The 20277-nt window shown below is 48.5% G+C and overlaps 1 long non-coding RNA gene across 2 annotated transcripts; it reads right to left on the minus strand.

Annotated features, from left to right (window-relative positions):
* Positions 1-533: 533 nt before the first annotated feature.
* On the minus strand, positions 534-18692 carry LOC118697087 (uncharacterized). Of its 2 annotated transcripts, XR_004981723.2 has the most exons (3): positions 18563-18692; positions 1002-1092; positions 534-900 (listed from the first exon to the last, which is right to left on the minus strand). It is a non-coding gene; the product is annotated as an uncharacterized LOC118697087 (long non-coding RNA). The 2 variants fall into 2 exon arrangements; XR_008508853.1 differs by lacking the exons at positions 534-900; positions 1002-1092 and adding an exon at positions 14586-15323.
* Between the last annotated feature and the right edge of the window lie 1585 nt (positions 18693-20277).

Below are 20277 nucleotides of genomic sequence, written 5' to 3' on the forward strand. Positions count from 1 at the left end.
TTTTAGAAACCCAAAGGGATTTCTCTTTAGGCTGCAGCAGATTTTTGGGATCAGCTGTGGCCACGGAGAGCAGCAAAGTCCAGCAGAGCTGGTTGGGCTGAGCTCATTCCCACCTTTATTTTCCTTGGATTCTTCTGATTCCTTCCGAGATCCAGCCCTGAATTCCCTGCTCCAACCCAGGACAAGAACAGAGCAGAAAACTTTGCTTGTTCCTGTTGAAAAAACCCAAATTCAGGAGGAGCTGATGGGGAAACATCTCCCAGCCTGGAGCAGGATTATTATTGAAGCTTTACTGATTGAAAAAAAAAATCAAAATATGCAGCAGAAAATGTTTTTTGGGATTTTTTGGAGTCTGGGCTCTGCCAGGTTCGTTACCTTTTTTCCCTGCCTGGAGCTGACATCACAAACGAGAGGAGCTCACAAACAAACAGCAAAAAGTGAAGCTCCTGCTGCCTGCAAGTTGAAATATTTTCCATTTCTCTGTTTTGAACAGGCCTCTGCCAAGAGAAGGACAAAAGTCAGAAGGAGGAAAATGTTATTTTTCAGCCTTGGAAGGTCAGGGTCTAAAAATAAGTGGAAAACATCTCCGGCCTGGACTGGGCTGAGGAGGTTTCAGAGGGGCTCTGGTGCATTTCTGGGGTAAAAAACCAAATTACAGAGGAGACACAAGGAAAGCTCCAAAAAACTTCTCCTTTTCACCACAGTCTGGGCTTCCAAGGGTTTCTCTTCCCTGTTTCCAAATCCTTCCAGCCAGGGGATGCAGGCAGTGACATTCCAAGTTTGAAGGGATTTTTAAGGCCATTCCTCCTTTTTTTCATTCCCCGGGGACTCCAGGAGCAAATTTGTGCCTTCATTGTGGTTTGGAAAACTTGCAGTGCAATTCCATGCTTTGCTAGGATCCTGGAACCCAAACAAACCCCAATAAATCCCAATAAACACAAATAAATCCCAATAAATCCCAATAAATCCCAATAAAATGATGCTTGGAAGCCCAACCTTACTTGAAAGAACCATCCTGGTCCCAAGGTGCCAGTCCCTGCTGGTGACCCAGCCTTCCCATGGCTCAGATTCCATAAATGGGGAAGAAAAGAGCTGGAGAAATGAAGGACAGAGTGAAACAATGAGGGGCGAAGTTAAAGAATTAGGGGTGGGGTTAAAAAATTACGGGTGGGCTGAAAAAATTAAGGATAAAGTGAAAAAAACCTTTAGGATAAAGTGAAAAAATTAAGGCTAGAGTTAAAAAAAAAGGCCAAATTGCACAATGGAGCTGTGTCCAGGTTTGATTCACTTTGCCACTGATTAAATGGAAAAATGAAAAGCATTAAAGTGATTGAACAAAGGTCTTCAATGCCTTGGTTTGCTGAGGAATTGAGAGTGAGACAAAAGCAGAGTGCAGCAGGCTGGGGCTGCTCAGAGCATGGATGGATTGTTGGTGCTCTTGCCAGGATTAATGGGGTCATTCCTCATTTCTGCATCACCCTGGTGTTTGTCTCACATCATCACTGCTGCTACTGCTGCCCATCGTTAATTAATTAATTCATTAATGAGTGTCTCCGGGTCGTTAGCTCAGCTCTGAGGGGATCCTTTTGGGATCTGTTTGTTGGGATTGTTTTAGCAACGGATGAGAGTCGGGTTTTAACAAGACCAAGCTGGAAAATCTGGATCCTGGTATTTTTAAAATCTGGAACCTGATCTTTTTAAAATCTGGACCCTGATCTTTTTAAACCTCTGTTTGTGCAGGCTTTGAGCAGCAGGGTTTTGTCAGGCCTGGGAGCAGGAAGGTGGGCAGGAAGGAGGCTCCTGCCTCCAGCTGCAGTGCCCGGCGGTTCCCATGGGGGATTTGGGGGAATTTGCACATGGAGCATCCAAAGTGTGAAATATCTGAGCCCTGTGCCAGCAGGATCCTGAGAACACCTGGAATTCACCTGGGATTGACCAACCCAGCCCTGTGTCCCCAGGATCCTGTCCCAGAACACCTGGAATTCACCTGGGTGGACCCACCCATGACCAGGAGGCCAAGGAAGGTCCCCAAGGTCCCCAGGCAGCCCTGGCAGGGACAGAGGGGACAAATCCCGGGGGAGGTGGGATCAGGAGGAGCTGAGTCCCATCCTTCCCAGTCTCCCCAGTAAGGAGCCTGCACAGGGGGTGGGATGTGGGAATGGTGCTGGGGCCGCTCCCCTGGGAGCGATTCCCAACACATCCATGGCTGGGAGTGATTCCCAACACATCCATGGCTGGGAGTGATTCCCCATCCATGGCCGGGAGTGATTCCCAACACATCCATGGCTGGGAGTGATTCCCCATCCATGGCCGGGAGTGATTCCCAACACATCCATGGCTGGGAGCGATTCCCAACACATCCATGGCTGGGAGTGATTCCCCATCCATGGCCGGGAGTGATTCCCAACACATCCATGGCCATTCCTGGCCCACCTATGGCCATTCCTGGCCCACCCATGGCCATTCCTGGCCCATCCATGGCTGGGAGCAATTCCTGGCCCATCCATGGCGATTCCCGGCCGGTCCATGGCGCAATCCCAGCCCCAGGAGAGCTCTGAACCCCGCAGGAAACCGCTCGCATTTTTTCCTGCACGATTCACGGCCTTCTCCAGCGGGGACAATAAAAGGTTTGGAGCTCCGGATTAAGATCGTTGGTAACAATGAGCTGCTCTTCCTCCAGCAGCCAGCGGGAGCCCAGACACGCCGAGGAATCCGGGAAGAATTCCCTGGAATTGCACTGGAAAGTCGGGGGAGGCTGGGGGATGTTTTGTCTGAGAGAGGTGCAAAGGGATGAGAGAGAGGAGCCGTCCCTGCTTGCTGGGAATTGTTGGGGCTTTCGTGCTCTGAGCCTTCATCTTTTCCCACTAAAAGTCCTTTGGCTCTGATCTCCCCTTTTTTCTTTTTTTTGGGATTTTCTCCTGCAAAACACTTCCCAGAGCCATAATGACAATAACACAGCTCTGCTGCTCCGTGTTCCCAAAACCCTCTGGGATGGCAGAGCTTGAAACCAAAAGCTGTTGGAAGCAGCCTGGCTTTTCCTTTTCCCCTAAATGATGCATCCCACTGATTTCTGTGGTGAAACTCCTGGGTTTTGGGAGCCAGGGGTCCCAAATGATGCATCCCACTGATTTCTGTGGTGAAAGCTCCTGGGTTTTGGGAGCCAGGGGTCCCAAATGATGCATCCCACTGATTTCTGTGGTGAAACTCCTGGGTTTTGGGAGCCAGGGGTCTCCAGCAGGAGCAAGCCGGAGGTGGCTCCTGCAGGCAGGACTGGGGGTGCTCAGGGCTCTGGGCACTCCAGGCCTCCATGGCTCAGGGAGCTCTCTCGGGAGCACGGCGCTGCCTCTGAGCACGTCCCAGGGTTGATGAGCTCCAAAGGAACATCTGGCACCGAGCTCGGGGATCTCCTCGCTGCTGGAGCTGCCTGTGCGTGGTGGGCTCTGGAGCTGCACAAGAATTCGCATTTTGGGGAGGAAAAAAGGCGTTTTTGTAACCCCAGGGGTGGCCCAGATGTGGATTCGGTGGCCTCAGGTTGGTGCCTCCCGGCACAGCTGGGGACATCCAGGACAGAGCTGCCATCTCTCCTTCCCTCAGGGAGGATTCACCCTGAAAACAGGGACAGGGAGCACAGCCAAATCCAGGGGAAAAGGGAAATATTTGGGCTGGAACTGCAGAGAAAATCTTGTTTTTCCCAGGGGCTGAGGGATGGATCCCCTGCAGATGGAGCTGGGCACATCCCCCAGGGAAAAAGGGAATTTCTGGGCCTGAGGGATGGGAAGATGGGAATTGGGAATTTCCCAGGAATTGCGGCCACGCTGCCCCCAGAGCTGCCCTTCCCATGGGCATCCCAAGGGAACTCCAGAGATTCTCCAGCCAGAGCTTTGCTTGAGGAAACCTGCCCAAATCTCCTGAATGCACAGCAAAACCCAACCTTTACTTCATTAATTCAAAATTAATGCCACTTCTCTTGCCTCTTCCTCTCACTGACTGCAACGGGGGCTGCGTTTCCCCTCTCGGTTTTCCCTTTTTCCATTAATAAAACCCCTCAACAAACGCAGCAGGAAGATATCTGGGATAATTTAACAGCTGGAAAAAGGCAAACCCAGCAATCAGGTCTTTTCAGGACACCAGTGATCAAAGAGGTGCTCTGTACAAACGATTTTGCAGCCAGCTCTTGGCAGGAGACAGAAACCTTTTCACTGCTGGAAATGAGATTTGAGTTGTAAGGAGAGGAAGAAAGGATCGATCACTGTGTGCTAATTCCCTTTCTCCCAACTGGAAATACTGAGTGGGACAGAGAAAAAGGGGGGAAATAAATTGATTATTGAACGTAATATTCTCTGTCTCGTCTCAGGAAGAGATTAAATTCACCTTAATTTGATTAAATTTGGTTTTAATAGAAGTCATTTAACACTTGTGTGAGGAAAAAGGGCTTTTTCTTATCTAGGAAAATGGGGGAGAAAACCTTTCTGAATTACAATGAGAACTCTCCAGGAGAAGTGGGTTTGTTTTTTTTTTTTTGCTGTGGAATGGGGAGATTTGTGAAGAACACAAAGAAAAGAGTGGTAGAGGAAGCACCAGCAAATTCTCCATGCTGTTCTTTGAAGTGGTCTCGTTGTCCTTAGGCAAAATGAGAATCCTGAATAAGAAAATGGATTTATTACCAAACTCTTCCTCTTGTGGGGGTGCTGGAGCAGAGCTTTGTCTCGATCCTTTCTGCCTGTCCCCCTTTCAGCCGATATTTCTCCCCCAGCACACCAAAAGGAAGTTTTCTTCCCCAAAATCTGCTTTGAGCGCCTTTGGGAACTGCTCCCAGAATCCTGAGCAGGGGAGGGTTCCGGAGCAGAGAGGGACAAGGCCAGGCCAGCCCTGCTGGGTGAGTTCCTCCCCTGGATCCCTGGGGCATTCCCGGCGTTTTCCAGCAGGGACCTGGCTGTGGGCAGGGACAGGGGCACCCTCAGGGTTCCTCACCCTGTGCTTTGTCCCTCTCCAAAGAAAGATTTCCTCCAATGAAAAGATGAATTTCCAAATGGGAAAGAGGGGAAGTTCCAGCAATAAAAACCTGCAGCAGTTGGGGAGCAGTGGGAAACACTTCCAATGCAGGAGAACATTCCCAGTCTGGAGCTACAGCTCCTTCCTGAAGGTAATTCATAAATGTAAATCAAAACCATTCATTGAAGAGGTTCAAACCAGCAGCTGCACTCGTGGAAATGCTCATTTCACCCCCTCCTGCCTTTTGGGACAACCCCTGGCTCCCAAATCCATTTTTTCCCTGGCTGCCACCCCCTCAGCTCCCCTTATCACCCATCTCTTCTGTCCCACACGTTTTATTTTGCTCAGCTTTGAGACATTACAGATTCTTGGCCCCATCAGCAGATGGTGCTGCTTTGGACGTCCTCGATGAGCTCAGAGGAAAATCCAGCATCATCCAGGCTCTGGGCTTGTTTTGGGGTTTTTGGTCACTTCCAGAGAAATGGAAAAACAGCGTGTGCAGGCTCACAAGGGGTGGGAAGCTCTCCAGAAAGAAGGAGGATGGAGACTGACGCAAACCTCTGGAGTTTTCCAGAAAATCTCAGCCCCAGAAATCTCCTAGGAATGAACTGGCTCTGGAGAGTGCTGGCAGTGCCTTCTCCTGGCCCCACCCAGGGCTGAAAAACAGCCTCGAGGGCAAACCTGCTGCTTTTCCATCATCATCCTCAGGATCATGGGCTGTGGAGAGACCCAGAGTCAGCCCTGGCTCCGTCTGAACTGCTCTTCCCACCCCAAAATTGCAAGGGCACAGGTTTGGCCTGATGGTGATGGTCCCAAATTCCTTTAATTTGAATTCCAGATGGAAACCACATCAATCTGTGCATTTTTGCAGTGTTCCCTCCATGAAATCCCAACTCCTTTTGGCCAGCACAGAGTCAGGTTCTTCCCTGAACATCCCCTCGAGCCAGGGCACGCTGGGTGCTCATCAACAGCCAGAGAAATCCCCACCAGGAGAGAGAATTCCAGGAGCTCTCCCTAAATTCCAGCAGCCTCCTGGACACCTCTGCAGCCCTGGAGTGCTTTCTGCACAAACCATTCTGCCCTGCAAATTTAATCCTGCCTTCCAGGAAAACTCACCCAGTTCCAGGAACCCCACACAGCCTCAGGTGGAGAAATGGGAATGACAGAAGCAACTTTTGTGCTGGCAGAGCTGAGTGTCCCGGGCACAAAACTGCAGCAAAAGCTGCTGAGGGGGCCGAGATTTCCCAAGGAAATCAAAAATCCAGGCATGGCTTGGAGAGGGGAACTTCTGGAAAAGAGGAAAGAACGAGCCTAACCCTGTGGACTCAGCAAAATCTGATCTCACAGCCTGAGCTCATTGCTGGCTCCCAGCACAGCGGGAAGAGAAGTTGTTCCTGGGGAGCTCCAAGTCCTAAATCTCCTCCTAAAACAGGAGCTTTTTGTCATTTCCAGCTGCAGGTGCCCCTTCCTTTGCTTGCTTTGTTGGGTTTTTTTTTTCCCCAGCTGAGGTTTGTGGTGGAACAGGGAACGAAAAGAGGACAAAATGTGCGAGGCTTTATCCAAGGCTGAGCAAGGCTCAGCTTTCTAAGGCTGGATCAGTGGGAATTCATTTAAAACCCCATGGAAAGGGCTGATCCTACAGCTTGGCCTGAGGGTGATCCTCATCTCCCTCGTTTCCATTTCAGATTCCATGAGGTGATTCCATTTCAGCCCGTGAGGGAGAAGCCCCACAAAGCAGATTTTAGATTCCACGTGGCCACGAGTGAGCTGGAACCCCAGCCCTGAGGTTACAGGGCCAGAGAGGCTCCAGCGTCCTGCTGCTCTTCCCAAAAGCTGCAAATCCAGGTCTGCCCTGCTGCCCTGCACTCTGCAGCGAGCAGAAACCCGAGCCTGTCCTTCCCCTTCTCCTTGCTGTGCTCTGCCCCTGAGGAGGCCAAAAGTCAGGAGGGAGCCCCTGGAGTGGCACAGGGGGAGAGGAGCTGTGCAAGGGAGTGACTCTGGGAGGAAAAGGGGGAAAAAAAGGGGGAAAGAAAGGGGGAAAGAAAGGGGGAAAAAAAGGGGGAAAAAAAGGGGGAAAGAAAGGGGGAAAGAAAGGGGGAAAGAAAGGGGGAAAGAAAGGGGGAAAGAAAGGGGGAAAGAAAGGGGGAAAGAAAGGGAGAAAAAAAGGGGGAAAAAAAGGGGCATAGAAAACATTTTTTCCTCCAGCTGGTGAAAAATCTGCCCGTTGTGCAGTAGCAAAAATCTCCTTTTTTTTGCAGCAGCTGCAGCCTGGAAGCTGGGGAGGATGAAAGCAAAGGAAAGGGTGGGAGAGGGCTCAGGCAGAGCGATGAGGGATGGGGGAGCTGCGGCAAAGCAGTGTGGGGTGGCGGCGGGGCCGTGGGGATAGACAAAAACAGACAAAAATAATGGACAAAAATAGACAAGAGCTGCGCATGCGTGCGGCTGCTCCCGGAAGCGGCGGCGCGGACTGAGATCGCTGCTGCGGGGTCGTAGCCGCTGCGGCGCGGGGCGGGCGCGCGGCGGGAGGCGGCGGAGCCGCGGGAACGGGGCTGCGGCCGCGGCAGGGAACGCCGGCACGGCCGTGGTCGCAGGAGGCGGCGGAGCCGCGCCGTCCAGCAGCTCTGAAGCGGGGGCCGCGGTGGGGAAGGCGCGGCTCGGCCCCCGCCATGCAGCGGCGGCGGCAGGAGCGAGAAAGCGACCACGGGCGGCGGCGGGGCGGCCTCATCAGCGGCAGATGCTCCCGGGGTGGCGGGAGGCGGGAGGAGCGGCGGGGAGGCGGCGGCGGAGGCTGCAGCCGCCGCCGTGGACGCCGCGGCGCCGGCACGGGGTGGCTGGGCGGGCCGGGGCGCCCCGGTCCCGGCGCAAGCGGTGCCGTGCCGGGGCCGGGGGATGGCGCTGAAGCGCCGGCAGGGACGGGGTTCTGCCCCGCCGCGGGGCCCGTGGGCGGCTCGGGGTGCGCTGCGTGCGCTTGAACGCCGGGGGGGGGGGGGGGGGGCGGGCTCCCGCGGCAGCGCGCACAGGGGCGCTGGGGGCGGCGCGGGCGCGCTCGGCACCGCAGATCCGGGAGCCGCAGGGAACTGCAAAGACGCGGCAGCGGCGGGACCGGGCCGCCGCCGGCCCCGCTGTGTCGGCAGAGGGGGACGTGGGGGGGGCAGGAGCGGCCGCACTCGCGGGGAACGGGGGGGGGGAAGCGGCGGGACCCGCGGCGGCAGGAGGGGGCGGGGCCGCGGTGGCGCCGGGGGGCGGGCTCGTAGAGGCGGGATTAGGGGGCGGGGCCGCGAGGATGGCAAAACCGGGGGCGGGAACCACGGTAGCCGGAAGAGCAGGGACCAACGGGACGGCAAAAGCGGGGATGGCGGGGCCGGGGGGCGGGGCGGCAGCGGCGAGCAGCACCGCGGGTACCGGAGCCGCGCGGTCCGACGGGGAGGGGGGGGGGGGCGTGTCCCGATGGAGCCTCGCGGCGGCGGGGGGCGGAGCCGCAGGAGGGGCGGGGCGGCTGCTGCGGGCACCCCCCGTGCGGCAAACACAGCTCAAGCCATGCCCTGCAAGCTGGGACCGGCCCCGCGGCAGGCATGGCCCGGCAGGAGGTGCTATTAAAGTGCTTTATTCAAACTGTGTCCGAAAAGTCTCTGGTAAACACGACTGAATGGTCAGCATTGGGGAAATTCATTAAAATCCGTTCTATGAGGTTTAACTCCCGTTTATGACAGTCTCGCTTTACGGCAGCTTTTGCCACAGTCTCGCTTTACGGCACCTTTTACGACAGTCGCGCTTTACTGCACCTTTTACGACAGTCGCGCTTTACGGCCCCTTTTGCGACAGTCGCGCTTTACGGCAGTCGCGCTTTACGGCAGCTTTACGACAGTCGCGCTTTACGGCACCTTTTACGACAGTCGCGCTTTACGGCAGTCGCGCTTTACGGCAGCTTTACGACAGTCGCGCTTTACGGCGCCTTTTACGACAGTCGCGCTTTACGGCACCTTTTGCGACAGTCGCGCTTTACGGCACCTTTTACGACAGTCGCGCTTTACGGCAGTCGCGCTTTACGGCACCTTTTGCGACAGTCGCGCTTTACGACACCTTTTGCGACAGTCGCGCTTTACGGCAGCTTTACGACAGTCGCGCTTTACGGCACCTTTTGCGACAGTCGCGCTTTACGGCACCTTTTGCGACAGTCGCGCTTTACGGCAGCTTTACGACAGTCGCGCTTTACGGCGCCTTTTACGACAGTCGCGCTTTACGGCACCTTTTGCGACAGTCGCGCTTTACGGCACCTTTTACGACAGTCGCGCTTTACGGCAGTCGCGCTTTACGGCACCTTTTGCGACAGTCGCGCTTTACGGCACCTTTTACGACAGTCGCGCTTTACGGCCCCTTTTGCGACAGTCGCGCTTTACGGCACCTTTTACGACAGTCGCGCTTTACGGCAGTCGCGCTTTACGGCACCTTTTACGACAGTCACGCTTTACGGCAGCTTTACGACAGTCGCGCTTTACGGCACTTTTACGACAGTCGCGCTTTACGGCACCTTTTACGACAGTCGCGCTTTACGGCAGTCGCGCTTTACGGCACCTTTTACGACAGTCGCGCTTTACGGCCCCTTTTGCGACAGTCGCGCTTTACGGCACCTTTTACGACAGTCGCGCTTTACGGCAGTCGCGCTTTACGGCAGCTTTTACGACAGTCGCGCTTTACGGCACCTTTTGCGACAGTCGCGCTTTACGGCAGCTTTTACGACAGTCGCGCTTTACGGCAGTCGCGCTTTACGGCACCTTTTGCGACAGTCGCGCTTTACGGCACCTTTTACGACAGTCGCACTTTACGGCCCCTTTTGCGACAGTCGCGCTTTACGGCACCTTTTACGACAGTCGCGCTTTACGGCAGTCGCGCTTTACGGCAGCTTTTACGACAGTCGCGCTTTACGGCAGCTTTACGACAGTCGCGCTTTACGGCACCTTTTACGACAGTCGCGCTTTACGGCACCTTTTACGGCAGTCGCGCTTTACGGCAGTCGCGCTTTACGGCACCTTTTACGACAGTCGCGCTTTACGGCAGTCGCGCTTTACGGCACCTTTTGCGACAGTCGCGCTTTACGGCACCTTTTACGACAGTCGCGCTTTACGGCCCCTTTTACGACAGTCGCGCTTTACGGCACCTTTTGCGACAGTCGCGCTTTACGGCCCCTTTTGCGACAGTCGCGCTTTACGGCACCTTTTACGACAGTCGCGCTTTACGGCAGTCGCGCTTTACGGCAGCTTTTACGACAGTCGCGCTTTACGGCAGCTTTACGACAGTCGCGCTTTACGGCACCTTTTACGACAGTCGCGCTTTACGGCACCTTTTACGGCAGTCGCGCTTTACGGCAGTCGCGCTTTACGGCACCTTTTACGACAGTCGCGCTTTACGGCAGTCGCGCTTTACGGCACCTTTTGCGACAGTCGCGCTTTACGGCACCTTTTACGACAGTCGCGCTTTACGGCCCCTTTTACGACAGTCGCGCTTTACGGCACCTTTTGCGACAGTCGCGCTTTACGGCACCTTTTGCGACAGTCGCGCTTTACGGCCCCTTTTACGACAGTCGCGCTTTACGGCACCTTTTGCGACAGTCGCGCTTTACGGCACCTTTTGCGACAGTCGCGCTTTACGGCCCCTTTTACGACAGTCGCGCTTTACGGCACCTTTTACGACAGTCGCGCTTTTACGACAGTCGCGCTTTACGGCAGCTTTTACGACAGTCGCGCTTTACGGCAGCTTTACGACAGTCGCGCTTTACGGCACTTTTACGACAGTCGTGCATTTCGGCACTACCTTTTATGGTACTTTACAGCAATTTACGGTTTTTATTGTGCTTTTCAGTTATTTTTAATTAATTTTATTTTTTTATTTTAATTTTTATTTAATTTTTATTTTTCATTTTCCTATTTTTAAAGCTTTTTTATTTTTTAAATTTTTTTTAATTTTTTTATTTTTAAATTTTTTTTCATTTTTTTATTTTTAAAGCATTTATTTAATTTTTTTAATTTTATCTTTAATTTTTATTTTTCATTTTTCTATTTTTAAAGCTTTTTATTTTATTTTTTAAATATTATTTTTTATTTAATTTTTATTTTTCATTTTCCTTTTTTAAAGCTTTTTATTTTATTTTTTAATTTTTAAATTTAATTTTTATTTTTCATTTTTCTATTTTTAAAGCTTTTTATTTTATTTTTAAAATTTTTTTTCATTTTTCCTTTTTTAAAGCTTTTTATTTTATGTTTTTAATTTTTTTTCATTTTTCAATTTTTAAAGCATTTTAGTTTATTTTTTTAGTTTTATTTTTTATTTAATTTTTATTTTTCATTTTTCTTTTTTTAAAGCTTTTTATTTTATTTTTTAAATTTTTAAATTTAATTTTTATTTTTCTTTTTTCTATTTTTAAAGCTTTATTTTTTAATTTTTTTCATTTTTCTATTTTTAAAGCTTTATTTTTTAACTTTTTTTCATTTTTCTATTTTTAAAGCATTTATTTTATTATTTTAATTTTTATTTTTTATTTAATTTTTATTTTTCATTTTCCTTTTTTAAAGCTTTTTATTTTATTTTTTTAATTTTTTAATTTAATTTTTATTTTTCATTTTTCTATTTTTAAAGCTTTTTATTTTATTTTTTAAATTTTTTTTCATTTTTCCTTTTTTAAAGCTTTTTATTTTATGTTTTTAATTTTTTTTCATTTTTCTATTTTTAAAGCATTTTATTTTATTTTTTTAGTTTTATTTTTTATTTAATTTTTATTTTTCATTTTTCTTTTTTAAAGCTTTTTATTTTATTTTTTAAATTTTTAAATTTAATTTTTATTTTTCTTTTTTCTATTTTTAAAGCTTTATTTTTAAATTTTTTTCATTTTTCTATTTTTAAAGCTTTTTTTAAAATTTTTTTCATTTTTCTATTTTTAAAGCATTTATTTTATTATTTTAATTTTATTTTTTATTTAATTTTTATTTTTCATTTTTCTATTTTTAAAGCTTTCTATTTTATTTTTAAATTTTTTAAAAATTTCTCTATTTTTAAAGCATTTATTTTATTTTTTTAATTTTATTTTTTATTTAATTTTTATTTTTAATTTTTCTTTTTTTAAAGCTTTTTATTTTATTTTTTAAATATTATTTTTTATTTAATTTTACGACAGTCACCCTTTATGGCGCTTCCTTTTATGGAACTTTTACGGTACTTTACAGCACTTTACAGTTTTTATTTTGTTTTTTATTTATTTTTAATTCATTTTATTTTTTAAATTTTAAGTTATTTTTATTTATTTTTAATTTTTCTTTTTTTAAAGCTTTTTATTTTATTTTACTTGCTGCTGCCCAGACCAGCTCAAGCTGGCGATTGTGGTGGTGTTTGAGGGTCCCCAGGACAAGGGAAGAGATGAGAATCTTGACTCCACCTTTCAGAAGGCTGAAATATTATTTTATGATCTCTATTCTATTAAAAGAAAATGAGATATTAGAACTACACTAAAAGGGCAAGGAGACATCAGAAAGCTGGAAAGGAATGAATAATAAAAACCTGGGACTGCTCACAGCCCCGACGCAGCTGGACCATGATTGGTCATCAAGTAGAAACAATGCACAGGAGACCAATTCAAGATGCCCCTGTTGCTAAACCATCTCCAGCCCACACTCCACAGCCAGCAGATTGTTATTGGTTCCATTTCTGTTCTGAGGCTTCTCAGGAGAAAAATCCCAGCAAAAGGATTTCCATCAAACACGTCAGTGCCAGGTGCGGGCCCCCAAACACTACCCCAGCCCTTTTCCTTTTGCCCCCCAGCCCTCAGGCTCTGTCTGTCACCCTCAACCCCCTCTCTCTCAGCTGCCCCTCAGCTCCTGTGTGTCACCCTTACTCCCTCTCCTTTGCTCCTCAGCCCCCAGCTTCTGTCACCCTCCTGCTGTCCCTGCCGCCCTCAGCCTCTCTGTGTGTCACCCACTGTGCCCTCTCCCTGCTCCTCCCTCAGCTCCCAGCCTGTGCCACCCTCAAGCCCCCACAGTGCCCCTCGAGCTGCCCCCAGCCTGTCATGCTTGAAAGGACCCTAAAAAAACCCCTATCAATTCCCTTCTCTGTCCTGCCCTTCTCCCTGTCCATCTCTTCTCTGTCCTTCTCTCTGTCCTGCCCTGCTCTATCCTGAATTCTCTGTCCTGCATTCTCTGTCCTGCATTCTGTCCTGCCCCTCTCTCTGTCCTGCCCTCTCTGCAGCCTTGCAGGGGTGTTCTGGGGATGCTGCCTGGCCTCCTGTGCTGCTGGGGGAGGCTCTGTTCCAAGGGAGCTCTCCAGGGCTCTCTGGAGCTGCTCCCCTTTCTGACCCCACCTCCTTCCACCAGGAGCTGGCCCCTTTCAGCTGCCAGCCAGCCTCTCCTGCCAGCCTCGACAGCTTTAGCTGGAACAATTTCCTTTGAACTCGGCTTGAGTGAGCATGTCCATGGTGATGGGAGATGGCTTTGTGTCCCTGCACCCTGCCCTGCACCCTGAGCACGGGGAGGTGGGCAGGGATGGATGGGCAGGGATGGGCAGGGCACCCTGGGCAGCAGCACCAGCCCCTGATGGGCAGAACCAAGGGCAGGAAGGGCTGGTTCTGCTCCTGGAGCTTCCCCGGGGCAGGCAGGACCCTGCAGGGCTGCAGGAGTGGGTGTTGGTGGGGTGAAAGCAAAGCAGATCTTCCTCCACCATGAACAAAACTGAGCTTTGCTGGGGCTGGGGTTCTCTGGTGGAGAAAAAAAATGAGGGAGGAAAGGAAAAGGAAAAGGAAAAGGAAAAGGAAAAGGAAAAGGAAAAGGAAAAGGAAAAGGAAAGCTCCTGCTGTATCCAACCTCAGCTTTTTCCCTCCTTTCCCCTCATCTCTCCCACAGCCTTCCCCATCTCTGCTCCTTCACCTCCAAGAAGGGAATGTGGCCTCCTCCATGGCTTGGGAATGTGCTGCTGCCCAAGGAGGTTCTCCCGTGCTCCCAGGGACCATCTCCCTGTTTGCTGCTCAGATTCTCCTCCTTATTCCTCCTCTAGCTCCCCCAGAAAGAAGAGCCCTCTCTTGGGGCTGTTGGGAAACTTGACCTTTCCATTTCTGCTGCCTGTGCCTCACCCCCAGCCCCACCACATCAAGAGCCACTCTAGTCCCTCCTGTCCCACTCCTGCTCCCAGCCTGGCCCACGTGGGCCGGGCTCTTTGGCAGGACTGGGCTCTCCCCAACAAAATGGGGTTTTATTTCCTCTTGTGCAGTGAGAATGAGCTTTTGCAGCCAACTCTGTAGGTGGGGAAAAAAAAAAGAAAAAAGAAAAAAAAAAGAGTTTTTTTTTCCTTGGATTGTTGGGTAAATTCCTTGGGAGCTGCCTCGGGGGAATCACAGTTCAGCTTCTTCTTTTTGGAGGTGATGTAAACAGTGAAACAGTGCAGGGCTGCTCCTCTTCATCCTTTCCTCTGCTCCTAAACACCCTGGGCAGGCTCTGGGTGCCTGCTGGATGCTTCCTGTGCAGAGAGGTTTTCCTGGGGGTGACACCGAGGGCAGTTCCAGCTGTGATCCCCTGAGCCTGCAGGCCACAAACCAGCACAACATGGACACACAGCTCTCACAAGGTAAAAAGAGATTTTTTAATTTCTGACTCCAACATTTATAGATTTATAGATTTCCAAGAGTGACAGTGGGTTGGAGGGTGACAGTGCCACCTCTGCAATGACACTGGACAAACCACCAGCCCACTGGAACAACATCCCTGGGTTGTTTCAGCCTTTTGGCCTCTCCAGGCAAGGAGTGGATGCAGCTTTTGGCTGGATTTGGGTTAAATCCCAGCAGAAGATCTGGGATCACTCTGGGATCTCAGCCTGGGGTCACAACAATCCTTCAGGCTGTTCCTGTGCTCCAGGATTTGGCTTCTGACTTCCAGACAGAGGAGTGAAAGCCCTGTCCAGGGTTTGAACATCTTCCTCCCCTCCATTTCCTTGGAATCCTCCTGCTCACTGAAAATTCCAGGGTTTTCATCCACCTTTTTTGGAGGTTATTCTGATTTGGTTTTCCACCATGACCTTCCACTTCTTGGACTTTCCATTTTGCTGCAGTTCCTCCCCCCCCGGCTGCTGGCCCCGGGCTCTGCTTACCCAAACTTGAACATTATTTTTGAACATTATTTTTCAGCTGAAATGACATCATGGCTGAAGTGCTGTTTAAAATTACTGCTCCAGACCTCCCTCACATCCCCTTTTGCAATCCCCTCTTCCAGCAAAGCCATGCTCTCATCTGGAGCCAGGAAGGGTGGCCTAAAACTGGGATGTCTTGTCCACATCCATTCCAGGACTTTTGCTCTGCCCTCATCCTATAGCCAAGAAAAAAAAATTCCAATTGAACATTTCAATTTTTTAATAACACTTGCTAACAACTCCATAAAAATAATTCTGTGTTCTGGGCCCTCTCCACATGACATCAGGCTCATGGATTTCTGGGCCAGGCTCCCGAGGCCCTTTGCAAACTCCTGTTTGCTCATAAATCAGGGCCAGCGGTGCCGTTTTTAGCACAAACAGCCCCGGTTCAGAGTTTCCAGCCTCCTCCATGGCTGTGCTGTGCTGCCACGGGCCCTGCTCAGAACCCAGCAGCTCCACCAGGCTCCACTTCCACCACAGCGCCTGGAATGCGAACCCCAGCTCTGCTGGTGACCCTGCAGGGAGCAGCATGGGAAAAGTCCTTATCTCTGAATTTCCATGATTTCTCCCAGTGATTATTCCCTGTCTCTGCCCTTCCTGGGGGAGCTCTGCCTCCTCACACAGGCCTGCAGCAGGCAGGAGGCTCTGCTGCCTCTGGAGGAGCCTGGGCTGGGGCCAGGGAGGGGCTGAGGTGTTTCCATCGTGATCCTGCCCGGCCTGTGCCACCCCATTGCCCTGCACAGAGAAAAGCAAGGCACGATTCTGCCCAAGAATATTTCTGGGTTCCATGTTCTCTGAACCCCAGAGAAAGGAAAAACACAATTCTCATCATTTGCTGTGCCTGTGTTTGTGCCACAGCAGAATGCAATGTGGGGACTGTTCACCCACAGTGAGGGTGGTTTGGGTCCCTCACCAGCCTTGTTGCCCACGTGGAAAAAGGGAACAAAGGGAAAAGGGATCGTCCCTGGCAAAGGGAGCAGCTGGAAGAGCCCTGAACATGAGGGGGATGAGGGGAAGAAGGGAAAAGGAGCAGCTGGAAGAGCCCTGAACATGAGGGGGATGAGGGAAAAAGGGAAAAGCAGCAGCTGGAAGAGCCCTGAACATGAGGGGGATGAAGGGAAGAAGGGAAAAGGAGCAGCTGGAAGAGCCCTGAACATGAGGGGGATGAGGGGAAGAAGGGAAAAGCAGCAGCTGGAAGAGCCCTGAACATGAGGGGGATGAGGGGAAGAAGGGAAAAGGAGCAGCTGGAAGAGCCCTGAACATGAGGGGGATGAGGGGAAGAAGGGAAAAGCAGCAGCTGGAAGAGCCCTGAACATGAGGGGGATGAGGGGAAGAAGGGAAAAGGAGCAGCTGGAAGAGCCCTGAACATCAGGGGGATGAGGGGAAAAAGGGAAAAGGAGCAGCTGGAAGAGCCCTGAACATGAGGGGGATGAGGGGAAGAAGGGAAAAGGAGCAGCTGGAAGAGCCCTGAACATGAGGGGGATGAGGGGAAGAAGGGAAAAGGAGCAGCTGGAAGAGCCCTGAACACGAGGGGGATGAGGGAAACCTTCCCAGCACGTAGGGGCACAGCCAGAGCTCCAGGGCCTCTCTGTTTTCTCTGTTTCAGGGTGTTGGGGCCGTGGTGCAATGGGAATGTTCCCCTCTGGCAGTGTGGGGCAATCTGGGAGCCCACAGCCCCCTTGATCTCGTCCCAGGCTGTTTGATGGCAGCCCTGGGCTCATTTCCAAGGAGCTCCTGACTTCTGGGAAGGCCTCACAGAACTACACTGGGACCATTGATGGCCTGAGGGCAGCCCTGGCTGGGTTCCTCCCGAAATCCACAGAATTCTGCAAGGAAAACATTAAAACATTCCTTGTCCTTCCTCAAAGCATCCCCCAGACACCACAAACACAGCTCCTTGCAAGGCCATCCACCATGGCAAAACAGCTCCAACACCAGCACTTCTGGGGTCTCTCCATTCTGTTTGATTTTTATTCAGCAAAAAAAAAAAATGAAAAGGAAACTTAAATTTGATGAAATATCACCAGATTTTCCTATAGCTGTGGAAGCATAAATGACTTTACACTCCTTGTTTTCCAGACTTGGAGTATTTGCAAGGTAAAGATAAGGCCAAGCTGGGCAAATTTAACATCAAAAGGGGCTGAAAAGGAAAATTCTTCAGGGATGGAGGCCAGAAAATGAAATTTTCCTGTTTCAGGCCATTTTTGGGTGAGGGTGTTTCGTCCTGGAGCCCTCCTGAAGTCCTGGTGTGGCCAAACACACCTTGGACAAGCTGGGACACTCAGCCAAACCCCAATTATTGATTCCTTGCATCATTTCATCATTAAGAGCCAAATTAAGATTTTTCCACAGCAGGAAAGAAGGATTTCCTTGGGAGGATTTATTTCCTATGCAGAGAATGTAAATATGTTATTCCATTACACCAAAAGCCAGGGTGGGACTCCAAAATTCCTGATTTTGAAGGGATTTTTTTTCCTCTTTGAAGATACAACCCCAACCTCAGCTTTAACCCTGAGTGTTCTGCCTTGCCCCCGGATGAAAAACCTGCATCACACAGAATCTGAGGAGAAACCCAAACCTGCCCACATTCCCAAATTCCCGTGGGATAACCTGGAACCTCCCCTTTCCCCCAGGTTTTGGGGAGGATCAGCAGCCCCAGAGCCCTGTGGGAAGCCTGGATTTTCCATTACTCCACAAGCCCTGCATCTGCCCAGGAAAGCTGCCAGCAATCCCAACAAACAGGGACATTTTGGAGCCCATCAGCAGCTCCACATTTTGTTTTTGAGCTCAGCTCCAACAACATCTGCTTTGGAGAAAGCCCTTTTTTTTTTTTTTTTTTTTTTTATTATTATTTTTGTTTTCCCCCGGAGCTGTGGATGCCCCTTTGGAAATGGAGGATTTTTAACAACTCTGCTCCTTCCAGAGGCAGCTTTAATAGGGAACAGATCCTCCCAAAGTTCTCCTTGAATAAATTCAGGAGTTCCAGCAGCTTTTCCTTGGATTTTAGGAACTCTTGGCTTTTTCTTAGTGAGTTTTACCTTCCCATGGCGACTCTGAACCTACAAAAGGCACAAGTTCTGCCCATAAAAAGCTTTTTTCCCTGCACTAATTCCTTGAATTCAGGTCCTGTCTTGTTGTTTCAGCTCTTTTCAAGGAAAGGGAATTTTAACACAATTTTGGAAGGAAGGATTTCAAGTTTCCTACTGAAACTCAGTATTTTTAATTCTTATTTTAATATTCAATTCTGATTTACTGGAGTTCATTTATTTATTTATTTATTTATTTTTAGTATCCATTTGGAGCTGGTTTGGAGCACCAAGTTTCATTTCCTTTTCATCTCCTGCTGTTATCTTTTATTATTTATGTTTTATTATCTGTTATCTTCTAATACCTGCTATCTTTTAATGTCACTCACCACTCATTTCTGAGAACTTTCTTCATTCAAAATCCCTGGATTTTGCCCAAAATCTTCTCCTCCTTTTCCTTCATGGAGTTACATCCCTGTGACTTGTTCTGGGAACATTCATCCCCAATTAAACTTGCAGGTAAATCAAAATTAATCAGATTTATCACAATTTGCTGAGGGATAAAAGCAAAAACAAATCCTGAAGAAAAGCCCTTTTCTGTGAATTTTCTCCACTGAAATCAGAGCTGGATTTGCATTTCCCGTTGCACTAAAATTTCTGGCAAATTAAAGAAGTTCTGAAATTTATTTAATAACACTTTTTGGAGATGTTCTTGGCTTGTGAAAACATTCTGGGCATGGTAAAAATAGGGGCTTGGTAAAAATACAAAAATAAATAAAAATATATGAAATTATAGAAATAAATATAAAATTAGGAATATACGACAATATAAAATAGAAATAAAAATTATAAAAATATATAAATAGAATAGTATATTATAAAAATATAAAATAAAAATAGTTATGTAAATATGTGAAATTATATAAATATATTAATATATTAAAATGACCACTCAGTGTCCCAGCATTCAATGGGCCTTTTAATGTGATATTAAAATGTTGTCCCAAAAATGTAAGACTGAAGTCCATAAAGTAATAATTTTTTTAAAATACGGATTTTTTCCCTCCCATTTTCCTTTTTCTCAGCATTTTTATCCCAATCCCAGCCTGCCCAGCCAGGCCTTTGCTGCCATTAAGGATGAATCAACTGCAGATCCCTAAAAATCCACTCTGCATTAATTCCAAGCCAGGGCATTTCAGGCCTGGGACTTTGAATTCCACAAGAGCCCACGAAATACTCAATATTTACTTCAGGGGGTTTTTATGGGGCCTTTGTTCCATGCAGAAATTTTATGGGATTTGGGATTTCCTGGCATTTGCATCATCAGCTGGTAATTAGTGAAGATTCCCTGGGAATAAACAGAAATCCCTCCCCAACCTCCACAGGCATAAACTCACCGGGAATAAACAGAAATCCCTCCCCAAACCCACAAAATCCTGGGGGATTTGTTGCTCCAGGAGCTCAGGACGGAACAAAATCCCAGCCAGCCCAACCTCTCCCTGTCCTGACATTCTAAATGGAAAAAGCTGAGGGAAAATGAGGAAAATCTGGGAAAAAAAAAAAAAAACCCAAAAAACATTTTAACTATTCACATTTCTTAGCCCATTATCTGTGAAGACTTTTTAAGATTTTACGGGATGGATTCAGGATTTTAGGGATTTTTTTAGGATTTTATGGGAGCTGTAGGAATGCTGTGATCCCCAAACAAAAGGGAAATGTGTTGCTATGATCCCACCTTGAGCTGTTCCTTGGATTCTTCCTTTCCCAGCTCCTTTTGCTTTCCCTCTGTGTCCCTCTCGTGGTGGCTCAGGAGAATGGCCCAGCTCATTCCCAATTTTTTCCCTACGGATTTAACCCTTAAAAAAAACCTGAAATTTTGTCAGCATAGAGAATATTTTTATTTTTTTAAAAACCAGACTTTTTTTGTTGTTCTTTCATTTATTGGTATTCAATAAATTGAATACCGATTGGTTGGTTCTTTTATTTATTGGTATTCATAAATAAAATTTTAAGGCATTTTCATTTAAGATTAGTTTTAAGGAAAAAGGAAACAAAAAGGCAATAAAGGTGAAATAAGTAAAATTTTAAGGCATTTTCATTTAGG

This window comes from Molothrus ater, chromosome 26 (genome assembly GCF_012460135.2).
Source record: "Molothrus ater isolate BHLD 08-10-18 breed brown headed cowbird chromosome 26, BPBGC_Mater_1.1, whole genome shotgun sequence".
Classification (NCBI taxonomy): domain Eukaryota; kingdom Metazoa; phylum Chordata; class Aves; order Passeriformes; family Icteridae; genus Molothrus; species Molothrus ater.